Source organism: Oculina patagonica, chromosome 13 (genome assembly GCF_052425735.1).
Source record: "Oculina patagonica isolate OP01 chromosome 13, crgOcupat, whole genome shotgun sequence".
Classification (NCBI taxonomy): domain Eukaryota; kingdom Metazoa; phylum Cnidaria; class Anthozoa; order Scleractinia; family Oculinidae; genus Oculina; species Oculina patagonica.
The window spans coordinates 1279733-1294464 of NC_135770.1; the positions used below are offsets into that span (position 1 = coordinate 1279733).

At 36.9% G+C, this 14732-nt stretch overlaps 3 long non-coding RNA genes across 3 annotated transcripts in view; 1 reads left to right on the forward strand and 2 right to left on the reverse strand.

Annotated features, from left to right (window-relative positions):
* Positions 1-14732, forward strand: part of LOC144636796 (uncharacterized) — a 30958-nt gene that overhangs the window by 9425 nt on the left and 6801 nt on the right. The gene's annotated exons all lie outside the window — the stretch shown is intronic.
* Positions 2715-4027, reverse strand: LOC144636794 (uncharacterized). Its single transcript, XR_013567622.1, has 3 exons — positions 3937-4027; positions 3635-3746; positions 2715-3150 (listed from the first exon to the last, which is right to left on the reverse strand). It is a non-coding gene; the product is annotated as an uncharacterized LOC144636794 (long non-coding RNA).
* On the reverse strand, positions 4492-5457 carry LOC144636795 (uncharacterized). Its single transcript, XR_013567623.1, has 3 exons — positions 5341-5457; positions 4815-4906; positions 4492-4620 (listed from the first exon to the last, which is right to left on the reverse strand). It is a non-coding gene; the product is annotated as an uncharacterized LOC144636795 (long non-coding RNA).

Sequence of the window (14732 nt, forward strand, 5' to 3'; positions counted from 1 at the left end):
GGAAACCTTCGTTTTTGCTTCAAGGGACAAGATTGTGCAATTTCACAACATGGTTTCAATTGAATACTGACCAGCCCAATGGGAAAGTGTTGTCTTGGTTTATTTTGTTCTTAAAAGTCATCTTCTGGATCTTGCTCTGGGGCTTCTTCATTCAAATAGAGTTTGGAACTGTGTTTTTTATTGTGTCGATGTTTTACTGGGTGTATGCGAGTATGCAAGCTGGCACCAGGAAGGCTTGGGAACCGAGTGCCTACTCCGTGTTCAATGAGAATTGTGAAGCCATCGATGGAACTTTGAATGCAGAACAGTTTGAACGAGAATTAAAGTTCGGAGCAGGATCAGTTTCAGCAAAATAATTATACTGTCTGCGTTTAATAGTTTTTCATCTGGACTAGCAGTAACATAGCAAACGGTGCAGCCCAGGTGAACTCAATTCACTTGACTTGAAAGCTAAACAATATTTAAAAAATCTTGCTTCAATGATATAATTTGTACAGATGTATATAAAAAGATTTATTGAAGCAAATTAATATTTCTTCATTAGAAAGGCATGTTGTTTCTTTCATTGTTTTAGGAGATAAATTAGTTCTATTGTGCAACAGCTGCTTACATGCCAGTTACATTTATCAGAAAATATAACTTAAGGGATTGTGAAATCTAGGATCATCAGCTATAAGAATTCTGATACAAATGAAAAACAATTTAAATAGAGGTGACAATTGGGGTCATTTTGGCTATTGTGATAGTCGAATTACTATATTGCAATACTATTGCGATAATAGTGACACTATTGCGATTGTGTTGTAATTAGTGAATTTATAGCATTGTAATCATTTCTTTCTTTTGAGGGGGGTGGAGTTAATAATCAAACCACAATTTTGAATGCGGATAATGCAATGGAGACGAGTGACGTCCGTGAAGTTTGCTTTTATTGCTTGTTATACAGTACAGATTCTGAAACAACGAACAGAAAGCCGAGAGACGACAGCAGAGAACAAGAGAGGCATTTTTCAATTAAGGAAAAAGGACAACAGAACACCATTTGAAAACTATCGAACTATCGATAGTTAATGAAACTGTCGCAATTGTTATCGATAGTTAAATTTGCGATAGATCCATCGCTATCGGAGCACTCCCAATCGTGATGCATCGTTACACCCCTAAATTCAAATACAAAATCTGTTTATCTCCACAAATTGCACCAGTCCTGTTTTACTTCAACTGTAACCAATATCGCATGGCAAAATAATGTCAAGGGTTTATTTCAAACTTCTAAATTGTTTACTTTTTTATAAAAAAAGTAATTTTAAAACAATTTATCACAAATTATTGCATGAGTAAGCACAAAGGACACCGATTTATTTTTTTATTATTTATTTGTTAAAAAAATATTAGCAATGTAAACACATAAAGGGGCGCATGCTATTATAAGCCCCTCCCCAGTCCCCTACTTTTGCACTCCATCATGGCCCTTTTAGGATGACGACCCATGACCATGCTTCCAAAAAAATGTTATTTATACTATCATACTAATCACAAGATACAATTCAGACAAAATACAAGACAGCTTTAACAGTACAACTTGTGTTTATTTCCATTTACAGTGGAGGCGCCTACCGTGGCCACCCAACAAACTACAGTGTCCGTTACGTTCCTGCGGGATGAAACGAAAGTATCATAGACCGATCAAGCAAGGAGGCGTGGGTCAAACAAAAAATAAAAAAAAAAAAGTGTTGGGGGCCACGGGGGCGCGTTACTGTAATAAACAAATTTCTTTCGTCTGTTACAATTTCTGAGTTACCTTAATTGGCCAGAAAAACTTCCTAGTAAAAATTTGACGATCGATCAGAGAAAAACTATACTTAGATTTATTTTCAAAATAACTTCACCGCACATTCACACGTTAAATGCAACTGCAAAGTTAGTTTTGTCTGTGAACTCTCCAATTGGTTGCCATGTAAGAGATGCATCTAGGGTGACTTCATGTAACCACATATAAAAAATATACCTGATATTAAGTTCCAAACTGTAATTTTATATTATTATTTATTTTTTATTTCATTTTAGAATTATATTTTAATTTATAGCTAATTTAGTTATAATTTCTAACAACTAAACAATTTGATAAATACATTAAGATTAAGACAAGCATTTTAAAACTGCATAAGGTTTCAATGAGCGCTAAACCTGGCACATTTACATTTATAAAATTTTCAAATGTAAATATATGGCATGCAGTCATTGAATTGTTATGTAATTTTGCTGCTCACCTTTCTCTTTAAGTATTTACTTTTTTTATTGCAGTTATAAATATTTCTATTGGTTATTATTTAAAATATTGTCATTTTGGAACCTGCTATAAGGTTTACTTTTCATGCACGGCCCATGAAGTCATCCCAGATTCAAATCTATTATGGCAACCAACTAAAGAGCTCATATAGATAAAACTGGTTTTGCAGTCACATATATCGCACAAATGTGTGTTGAAAGTAAATGCAAATAAGATTTTTCCTTATCAAGATACTGTTTCCTTTAATGCTTAAGGAGGGGGGGAAAGGGGGTTTGCAAATCCCCCCTTTTTTCATTTTATGCCGATTCCGTTGTTCCGTTTATTTTATTATCAATTTTTTTTAAGGACCAAAATCCTTTTAAAAATATTTTATTTTATCCCGCCCAAAAAATATATAAAAAACCATCTTTTTTTCTTTCCCCCCCTTTGCTCTTATCAGGTCTCCTTACTATTTCCCATACATTTTTTTTTAATTGATGTTTGTTCTGGAGAATTGTCGTGGTTCATCAACAAGGTATCCTCTAGTTGATGATTGTCTTTGTTCTCGCCACTTGACTGATGGACAGCAGAGTAAAAATGTAAGGAGAAACCAGTTGTTGATTTCTAGATCTTTTCAGTAGAGACAGGAATCTTTGCTGGAGTGCAGACGAAGCATATTAATTTCAACCAGCTATATGCATGTTCTTTCAGTCATTGATCTCCACTGCTTTTGATATGTTAATTACAGCTGGGATGTGATGGTATTTGCTTCACTTGGTGTTGATGAGTTAGCAGAGCAGTCAACAAGAGCTTCACCCTTCTCATTCTAGGGATTGTATTAGAATGGGATTCTGTGAAATAGATCTAGAGCCTGCAAAGAACTAAATAAGAAAACAAATAAAATAAATGAGATTTGCAAGCAAGATCGAGATATGTATCTGCTAGAAGAACCTAAACTTTTGTAAATAAACTGACTTATGGATTAGTGTGACCACTTGAATGGGGTCACATTAATATAACAACTGTTTCTGTTTATGAACCTGGGTAACATCGAAAAATACCAGTTCTACAACAAAATTTTAATCCAAACTCTTGATTGGTTTATTGACAGTTTTGGTTAATAATTATCCAAAGAGTAATTGATTTCGAGCTTAATTATGACAAATATGCTGCCAGGGATGGATGTTTATATAGATGAGTGAATGGAAAAAAAATAAATAAAAATGCTCTTGCTTGTGCATTGAAATGTTCCTTCACAGTTTTGGTAGTTGTCTTAATTTTTATTTCACTCATTTTCTGGCCATTTTCTTATATTTAAACTTATCTAAAATCTGTGAGCTGATACAGATTGTAACATTTAAATACCTTTTTTGGATTAGGTCCTCTATCTCTACACCACAGCACCATCTCTGCTATTTAGCAAGGAACCTATTGACATCAGCAGTACTTTAGCTTGTCTGTGTAGACTAGACCCCAACTAAGGAGAAAAAGGTTATAATAAATAATCAGTAAAAATGTAACATTAACAAATTCAAACCCAAGAACTGATATCAACATTACATATCCGTCACTTGTAATAAATTGTTAAGTCAAAAACAGATCTGAAGTCATCACTAACTATATATTATTAATAATAATATGGTAAATTTGTTTTTATTATGACTCACCCAGAAGAACACTGCTTTGAGATGTCATTTCCCTCCACATTCAACTTTCTTGAATACTTGGTCCATGTACAGTCCTCATCTAGTATTCCAATTCACCTGGAAGATCAAAGAAATTGACACAATGAGGATTGACTATTTATAAAATGGATCTGTGTTGTTGTGACTGCTATAACAATGCATTATAACCTCAATTTGATAATTTATGTAGATTGACCATTTATGAAATTATCAATGCGCCAATCTGTTTTACTGCAATGTTCAGCACATGTTTCTTGAAGATACAATTATATGTGAAGGGTATATAAATGATCTGCAGAATGATTTTGTTTGCTCTTTTGCTTTATACAGTCATAAACTACCGCTACCAGGCCATAAACTTCCCAAGGTTAACACAGATCAAGATCTGATGTGAAAGGAACGGGGAACCCTCGAATGTGACCAAATATTTGTTGAAATCTTCCCTACTCCAATACTGTAAAAATTCTTATGATAACAAGCCCCCTTATCCTTGAAACAACAGTCACAGGAATTTAAAAAAGTAACACAGATCTGAATAAATACCACTCTTCTCAGGTCCTCTATCTTCACACCACAGCATCATCTCTGCATGCTATTCAGTTAGCAAGGAACCTGTTGACATACCAGCAAGTCATTAGATCCTGGTCTGCGAAGACTGGAACCCAACTAAGAGAATTTAAGTAAAATGATAAGTAAAAATGTAGCATTGTAAAAGGCAGGCAATATAGGCAAGCTCTGATATCAACATATTTATACCACTGTAAAAAAAAAATTGTGCCATCAAAAACATCCATGGGTTATTACTGACTATACTAAAAGTTCTCGATGAGAAAATTCAAGTTTATTTTATTATGACTCACCCAGAACAACACTGCTTTAATATGTCATTTCTCTCCACATTCGTCTTTCTTGGAAAACTTGACCCATGTAAGTCAACATCCAGTATCCTAACCTGGAAGATCAAAGAAAACACAAAACAGATTTAGTTATAGCATATCTAAGTTGTTTTGCTGTAACAACATATAATTTCTTGAAGACACCTGATCTCGATTTTTTTAAATTTTAATTTATTAGACATGATGCAAGACTTCCCGAGATCCCTTGGTCCAACATGAGTGCAGATCAACAGAAAAGAAAGACCATGGTTCATTTCCACTAGAATCCGTACAAAATAATATAAGCCCGCTTAGTATTCAGGAATGACACAGCAAACGGCCCGACGCAAGCAGCTTTGAAGCGCAAATTACTTGGTACGTTTATCAGCCAGATTTACGAAGAGAAAACTTATATTGTGTTTAGAAAGCTAACATGAAAGGACGATTACTTCAACATCGTGCAATTTTCAAGAAAATCAGGTCAACAAACTGTAAATTAAAATACACTTACAATCCGCCATCTTGAATTTGAAAGTAAAACTGCTGGTCAGCTACCGTTTGTACTGTCGTCTCAAGAGACTGCTCCGGCCCCAGGGTCTTCTCTTATTTTGAACTCGAGGTTGCAACTACTTGGATTCCAAGCTGTGAACGCAAGCAAAATCACAAATGTACTAGGCATTCATATTCCAATATAGCCCTTCGTAGCCATATATGAGCATACCTTACTCATATATATCCAGAAATAGCTCTACATGTGGATATTCCATCGATAGGCATCCGGGCGATCCATGAAAAAACCTGAAAAAATAATAAGAACAAACTGCAAAACGATCTGCACAGCAAGGAGAAGAGATCCCGGCACTGTACAGGAAACAAAATATATTCGATTCTTTTTTTTTCAATATCATTTTGTCTCAATCTCTTCTTCTTTCTGTGACCCCTACTGTGGTCATCAGTTTTCAATGACTAATAAAGAAAGGTTTACCGTACGGTTGGGATGATAAACTGTAAATTCTAATATTTCGTCAGGCATGGCCTGACTTCTTCAGGGATGAACTGTGTTCAGTAGTTCATTCCCTGAAGAAGTCACTGCACAACCTAACAAGGCCTGAGTTCTTCAGGGAATGAACTCTGTAGTTCATTCCCCAAGAAGTCAGGCCATGTCAGGGTGCGTTAGATTGTTTTTTTATTGTAAAGCCACACGTCTGTTGTGACTAGCATTTTAATAAAGACTTCTTCTATTTTTTAAGGAATAAACTACACAGTTTATTCCTTAATATAAAGAAGTCACGACACGGCTTGACGTGGCCGGCCTGACTTCTTCAACCGGGAATGACTGAACTACACAGATCATTTCCTGAAGGAGTCAGGCCATGCCTAACGAATATTCAAATTTATAGTTTAACATCCTGAAGCGTACGGTCCGAGCCTGCCTTTATAGATGTTTGAATTCTTCTGACTAGATCCAAAACGATCGAGACTTTGTTGTCCGCCGGAGGTGATTTTGAAGTCTGCAAATGATGCGACACTCTTTAGTGGATTTTAGTATGTGCCAAAGAGGGCCAAAACGAATTTCCACGTGAGGAGGAGTGAACACGAAGCCCCTATGAGACCACGTAGAGGATATAAACATGTGTGCGCTATATAGCTCACAATTCGGAGTTGCGAGAATTGTCGAAAATGTCCGAAGATATGAAGACGATTTCTGAGAGTTGTCTAAGCAAAACTGGAGTTTACCCTGAGTGAGTTCGTGACGTCGTGCCCAATCGGGTATGCCTGCTCTTTAATTTCTGGGAACGAATGAGTGCCGGAAATTTTTGTCTTTTGTGTACCTGGAATTCCGAAGATGTATGACGTTCTGACGTAGTTTTTATAAATTCTGACGGAGATTTTCAACCGGTAAACGATGTACAGACACTGCCGAAGTTGTCTGAAGTCAGAGTACTCGGAATTCCGAAGATGTTTCGAAGTTTATCGAATATATTCCGACAGGAGGGTGATAGGCTCCTGATTCTGAGATGTTCGGTATACGATGTATGGACGCTGCCAAGATGTCCGAAGCTTTCCGAAGATTGTATAATCATTTTTCCGCTTTGTGCCCAGTCCCACAATGCGTCTGGACTCGGTTTTGGTGGATTCGATCATTTATAGCATTTTTTTCTCGAAATTAAATCGAATAAACAAATATGCTGCGTTGCTTAGGAGCTAGTAGTTCGGATTTGTGAGACAGGCGTTGTATTGAGGTGCACATGCTACATGTTATAATAATAATAATAATAATAATAATAATAATAATAATAATAATAATAATAATAATGATGATGATGATGATGATGATGATGATGATATGATCACAATAATAAAGATTTAAGTAATAATTAGTAATGAAATAATAATAATAATAATAATAATAATAATAATAATAATAGCGTGAGACTATGTGAAGGGTTTCTTCAATCAAGTAAGATTATTTATCACAGGAAGTTAGCTAAGCCGACATAGACTGCATTGGCTGGAAAGGAAAAATCCTACTCATCTTCCCTTATAAAATGTAAGAATTGTATATCGTCCCTCCCTCACTTTGTAACGTCAAGATGACTTATATATTTAGTTATTACAGAAGTACATACAGATTATGTACTTCTGGTTATTACAATTCATGCCAAACAACAACGACGACAACAGCGGCGGCAGCAAACTATATAATGAACAATAATACAACAACCAAAACCAAGAAAACGAAATAAGACTAAAAAAAAATAAAGGATACCAGTTTCCTGAACCAGGCCTGAAAAAGATAAAAAAATAAAGAACAAGAAAGAAACAAAGAAGAAAAAAAGCATGTAAACACCCGCGCTTTTGATACAGAATTGACGCAGGGAATGCACGTAATATAACCACTATACCATACATATAATAGTTGTACGTAGTGATAGATGACCTTACGAAGTCTTACATGAGCATTACAATTACGCTAGTTACATACATTGTCATTTATTGTCATAATAGTATATTGTCAAAACCCTTCATAGCCTTACAGAGTGACATGACCTTGTCATGACCTTGTCTTATTGTCCGCCGGATGGCCCATGCAGAATTTTGAGTGCTCAGGATTATTTTTTCTTAACTGATTCAGTTCTGCAAATGATACGACAGTCTTTAGTGGTTTTAGTGTGGTTTTGCCTTTATTACGAGAGACTTTTGCTAAAAAAAAATATTTCCGCGATGTGAACAGGTGTGCGCTTCATGATAGCTCACAGTTCAGTAGTTCGTTCCCTGCGAAAATTGTCGAAAATGTCCGAAGATGTGAAGACGATTTCTGAGAGTTTTCGAAGCAAGACCGGAGTGTACTCTGAGTGAATTCGTGACGTCATGCACAATCGAGTATATCTGCCAACTCTTTAATTATTGAGAACAAATGAGTGCCGGAGAATTTTGTCTGTAGAGTACCCGGAATTCAGAAGATGTTTTTGACGTTTAATTTTTTTCATATATTCTGAGATGTTCGACCGGTTAACGATGTACAGACACTAGCGAAGATGTCCGAAGCTTTTCGAAGTCAGAGTACTCGGAATTCCGCAGATGTTTCGACGTTTATCGAATATATTCTGAGATGTTCGGTATACGATGTATGGACGCTGCCAAAGATGTCCGAAGCCGGTTCCGAAGATTGCGCGCTTTGGATTTATGCGTCTGTACTTGGATCGGTGGATTGGATCATTTATAGAGAAATTAAATCGAATAAAAAAACGTGCTGCTCGGTTTAGGAGCTAGTAGTTCGGATTTGTGAGACAGGCGTTGTATTGGTAGTCGGGTTGTGCAAGTGTGATATACGTTTTCATTTAGCAGAGGTGTAAATGTTATAATAATAATAATAATAATAATAATAATAATAATAATAATAACGATGATGATGATGATGATGATGATGATGATGATAATAACAATGATGATGATGATGATAGTGTGAGACTATGTGAAGTGTTTCTTCAATTAGGTAAGATTATTTACCACAGGAAGTTTAAGCTAAGCCGACATAGACTGTATTGGCTGGAAATAAAAAATCCTACTCATCTCCCCTAATGAATGTAAGATTTGTATATCATGCCTTCCTCACTTTGTAACGTCAAGATGACTTATTTAGTTATTACAATTCATGCCAAACAACAACAACTGCAGCAACTATATAATGATAAAACCGAGAAAATGAAATTAGACAATAAAAATAAAGGATACCAGTTTCCTGAACCAAACCTGAAAAAGATCTCAAAACAAAGAAGACGAAAAAACATAACATATACACACCCGCTGTTGTGATACTGAATTGACGCATGATGAAGGCGCGAATCATAACCACCATACCATACATAGCCTACATAATCATACTTAGTGATACATGACCTTACAGAGTCATACGTGAACAGAATTACGCTAGTTACATAGTCATACATTGTCATAGCCCTACACAACCTTACAGAGTTATTCATGACCATTATTTATACACAATACATAGACATACATGGCCTTACATAACCTTTCAGAGTCATACATGATCCTTAAAACACCAGTTACATAGCCATACATTGTCATACATGGACCTACATAACCTTACAGAGTCAAACTGAACATGACCATAAATACCATAATACTATTACTACAAATTGCCCTGTAGCTCTCTACATGGTCTTTGATAGCCATACATTTTTTACATGGACCTATATAACCTTTCAGAGTGATAACATGGCCATTATTAGATTTTTATTTAACCCTATATATCCCCCCTACGTCACGGTGGTCTTTGCTTACAGGGCCATATTTTGCCAGTCACACAAATAGCCCTACGTAGCCATTCATAGCCATCAGTCTGGCGGGCAGCCACGGTCCTCTTTCTGTCAAATGTGAATCATAACTAAAAAGTTAGTATACTTAGCAATTATTCCACAAACGCGCAAACTGTTAAATATGAGATGGCCGGCTATCATCTCATATCTAACAAGTGCGGGTGGAATAATTGCTTAACTATAAGGCAACTAATTAAGTTATGAAAATTTAATATCCAATGCCACAGTTTTTAATGATGTTGTTGTAAGACAGCACTTATTGTATTTTAATTTAAAATGATCTTCAGGCACATAAACGAGTAAATCAAATAGGATTCACTCACGCGCTGTTCCCATCATGGCTCTGTAGCTCAGATGGTAGAGCAGTGTACCTGTAACCCAAATGTCGTGGGTTCGAATCCCACATTAGCCCCATTTATCAGTGATCAGGATTTACAGTGATTTTTTAATTTAAAAATGATCCTCAGGCACAATAATGAGTGAATAAATGGTTGTGGGTTCGAATCCCAACCTGTATTTCACACTAGTAGAAAAGTAAAACCCGTTGTCAAAATTATCTCAAAATTTGGAACAAAATCGATCTTATCTTATCTACATACGTTATTTAGCCATATCTAGTACTTTATATTCTTAAATTTTGATACTTCAGTCCAACTGACATAAAGCCAGTTCGTTCTCTGACCAAATGGACACAGGCACACGCTCAGGTTCGTGCGTTAGCACTGGCAGGGGTTCATGTCTTCGCAAGCACTCGCATGGCAGTCACACTGGCACTGGCTCTGTGTCATGAGGTCAGACGGAAGAAACAAAGGCCGCAATATTTAGAGAGGAAACCCACATCAGCCGTAGCTGGTTTTCATGCGGGCCCTCTATCCAGAATGAATTGGAATTTTATATCTAATTTTCAGCAGGGTAGGAAACCGGAATGCCTGAGGAAAAAAACCGCGGGGCAAGGCGAGAACTATTTATATTCATACTTTACCCTACATAACAGGCAGCCAAAGTCTTCTTCCTGTCTAATGTGATTCACAACTAACAAGTTAGTACACTAAACAATTATTCCACAAACGCACAAACTGTTGAATATGAGATGACCGGCTATGCATGGTAACTTCACAGCCAACAACAAGCGTGAGTGGAATAATTGTTGTAACTATTATAAACAATCATTTCATAGCTATGCAATTTCTCTTGTTTGTACTGGTTTGCTTAGTTTTGAATCATCCACAGGCCTATTAATGAGTGATCAACTGGGAATCACTCACGCGCTGTTCCCATCATGGCTTCGAAGCTCAGATGGTAGAGCAGTAAACCTTTTACCCGAAAATTGTGGGTTTGAATCCCACCTAAGCTTTTGTTTGTTATAGTGTTCAAGATTTACAGTGTATTTTAGTTGAGATTAATCCTCAGGCACATAAAGGATTGAATCATTTAGGATTCACTCAAGCGCTGTTCCCATCATGGCTCTGAGGCTCAGATGGTAGAGCAGTGGACCTGCAACCCGAATGCTGTGGTTTTGAATCCCACCGAAGCCCCTGTTTTGTTTTATTTGTAAAAAAAAGTGTATCTTAGTTTAGAATAGTCCTCAGGCACATAAATGAGTGAATCAACTGGGATTTACTCACGCGCTGTTCCCATCATGGCTCCGTGGCTCAGATGATAGAGCAGTGGACCTGTAACCCGAAGGTTGTGGGTTTGAATCCCACCTTAGCCCCTGTTTTGTTTTATTTGTCAGAATGTTTAGTACATCTTAGTCTAGAATAGACTTAGTCCTTTATAGGCACAAAGATGAGTGGAACAACTAGGAACCACTCACGCGCTGTTCCCATCATGGCTCTGTAGCTCAGATGGTAGAGCAGTGGACCTGTAACCCGAAGGTTGTGGGTTTGAATCCCACCCGTTCCTTAACACTAGGAAGTGCAACCCGCTCTCGTAAACCCTAGATCATTTTGTTTAATTGGTTGCAGAAGATGTAATCCCCGCTTGAATACAGGCAGTCCTCTGGGGGTTAGAGCCGGTCGATTCTGCGGGAAGTACTACCTGCTGGTAGGAGACCCACCCTACTCAACATTCAGAACTCATGGGCAGTCCTGATTTGACTCGTATGGTACTCGTGATACCTACGAGCAATATATGAAAAATAGGTCAACCAATGGGTACCAGACAGATACATAATACCGAGTCCGTGCCGACTGTACCGTTCCTCGGGAGCGATGCAAGTAGACAAGCACCAAGTGGAACGCGCAAAACCCTCCACCTAGCTTGGGATTACGTAAATGTCGGGAATTAATGATCTAGGAGTCTTACGGGAAACGAGTTGTTACCTGAGTAGTAGAAATTATCCACGCAGTCGGACTGATGTCAGGATAAATCAGTTTTGCATCTGACGCAGGATGCAATTCTTGATTCTTGCCACTCGCAACCTGTTATCTTAAAAGTTCTGATAAAGAAAATCGGCATTTAAATTAGTAAATAGCAAAGGAAAATGATCTCAATCCAAAGGTCATAACGAATAAACTAACCAAATAACTACCTAACTAACTATAATTTTATCTTACTATGACTAACCAGAAAAACACTGTTGTAATATGTCTTTTACCTCCACATTGATCTTTCTTGGAATACTTGGCCCACATACATGTAAGTCAACATCCAGTATCCCAACCTGGAAGATCAAAGAAAACAAAATGAGGATTGTTTATTTATAAATGGATCCAAGTTGTTTTGGTCACTGAAAGCAAATCCTTGTTGTTGGTGTTCATATGAGAGAAGAGTTCTAAACCATTAATTTACCTCTATAAGTAGGGCATTATTCACAGATTTCCTTTCCTGTCTTATCAGATCACGCTTGAACTCGATGATTATATCCAAAGGCCTTCTGAAAAAATAAGAAAAATGTCTATTGTCCACCAAAAAATGCCGTCTACCAATAAGGTAGCTGAAATGTTGACGATTCTGAGAACCATACGAGTAAATGACGCCGACCTAAAGGTGTAGAAAGATCGCTTTTTTGTTTGCGCTTAGAACTTTTAATAACTGAACAATTTGAAATACAATTGACTATAAAAATGAGCAAAATACTTAAAAGATAACGGTTGCAGTTTTGAGTTTAAAGTCAAATGAAGTTGACAGAGTAATTTGCAGCCATAAGCGTTTAAAGTGTCAGTAAAATTCCTTCAGTACAATATAATCTATCTGGTAATAATAAAAGACCAGAGTTCTAAATTCAGATCTTAAGTTACCTCTATAAGGTGGTCATTCAGTTTTTTATTGCCTTTCTTGTCTTGCAAGAACTTGGACTTGGTGGCTGTATCCATGAGATCTTCAGAAACAATAAAAATTAAAGAAATGTTTGTTGTCCTTTGAAGTTTGTCGGCTACCATTCAGGAATAGATCTAGAGCAGAACAGTAGCTGAAATGCTGACGATTCTGAAAACTACACGAGTAACTAACGTTCTGGCCTAAAAGAATAGAAAAAGCGCCGGGTTTTTGCTGGCGCTTTGAATTTCTTGTAGAGCCCTAGTTACTATTCTAAGATTAGTTTTACCGAGTTTTTGTTTAGACACGTAAATTTTTCAGAATTAGTCCTGTTCTATAGCCTTAAATAAGGTTTAAGTTACCTCTATTAGACAGGCATTCAGTTTTTCATTGCTTTTCCTGTCTTGTCTGTAGCCACATACTTGAACTCGGTGGCTGTATCCAAAGAGTCTCCAAAGATGTTCTGGAAAAAAAAGAGAGAAATGTCTATTGTCCACCAAATTTACGATCTTCTAAAACATAATAAAACAAACTTAAGAAATGTATATTATCCACCAAAGTTTGACGGCTACCACATAGGAATGGTGCAGTTCCGTAGCTGAAATGTTGACGATTCTGAGAACCACACGAGTAAATGACGCCCTAAAGGGTAGAAAGAGCGGGTCTTTGCTGGCGCTTTCAATTACTCTAGAGCCCTAGTTACAATTCTGAGATTAGCTTTACGAGTTATTGTGTTGAATTCTAATAAGCGAACATTTCGAAATAAAATTGACAATGAAAGAAAATAAGCGTAAACTACGACGTTTCGAAGTCATTATGACTGCATTATCAAGTAGAAAGATAACGATTGGAGAAAGGTGTTTAGAGTATACATTACTTGCAAAAAAATTCTGATGATTTTTATTTCAGACATAAAAAAAATCCGAAAATAAAACCGTCCGAAATATTAACCCTCGGACGTACAAGGGGGGGGGGGGTGGATGCCACCCCCCCCCATAAGGTTTTTTCCAATTTTTGAAAAAACGATTTACTCTACAATGCTGAAACTTTCGGTAGCTGTTCATTCATCCTTTGCGGAAATTTTGGTATGTCAACCATGTGTCTATGGTATTTTATATTGCCATGGCAACGTCATAAATACAAGCAGGTCTTGCCAAAAATCGTCATTTTTACCATTTTTCTTAATTGTTTCCAGTTTTTTAAAACACAGGTGCAAGATGTGTTTATTTTTACATTCGGTAAGCATTCTGGCTTGATTTCGCATCAATTTCCGTTATTTTCTGACCTTCTAAGAAAATGTTGAAATCCAAGATGGCGGATCCAAGATGGCGGCTCTAATGACGTCACGTGACGTCATATGACGTCACAGCCAATTAAAATTATGTCATCTTGTAGAGTAAGCTAAGGGCTTTCTTATCAGTCCAAAATAATTTCGCTACGCCTTAATATAACGAAAACTCTGGGGAGGGGTTCCATCCACCCCCCCCTTGTACGATGGTGGGGGTGTGAGTTTGCTTGTACGTCCGAGGGTTAAAGTGTCCAAATTTTTTACAGTGTACAGTACAAAACTTTTTAAGTGCTTTCTTTCTTGGACGACGCGATTCCATGTATAATTTCAAGGACAATGTACATGATAGAACTAGAACTCGGATTACGCTTACTTCGATTCGTTCTTTTTATCTCTGGAAACGAAATTTTTTGCTGTTTTTATAAAAAGCATAATGCAGATAAATGCCGACTAACACCCACTGGCTTGCTGGTTTGTGAACAAAGCTGATGTGTTAAGGAAGGGTCACAACGGTTT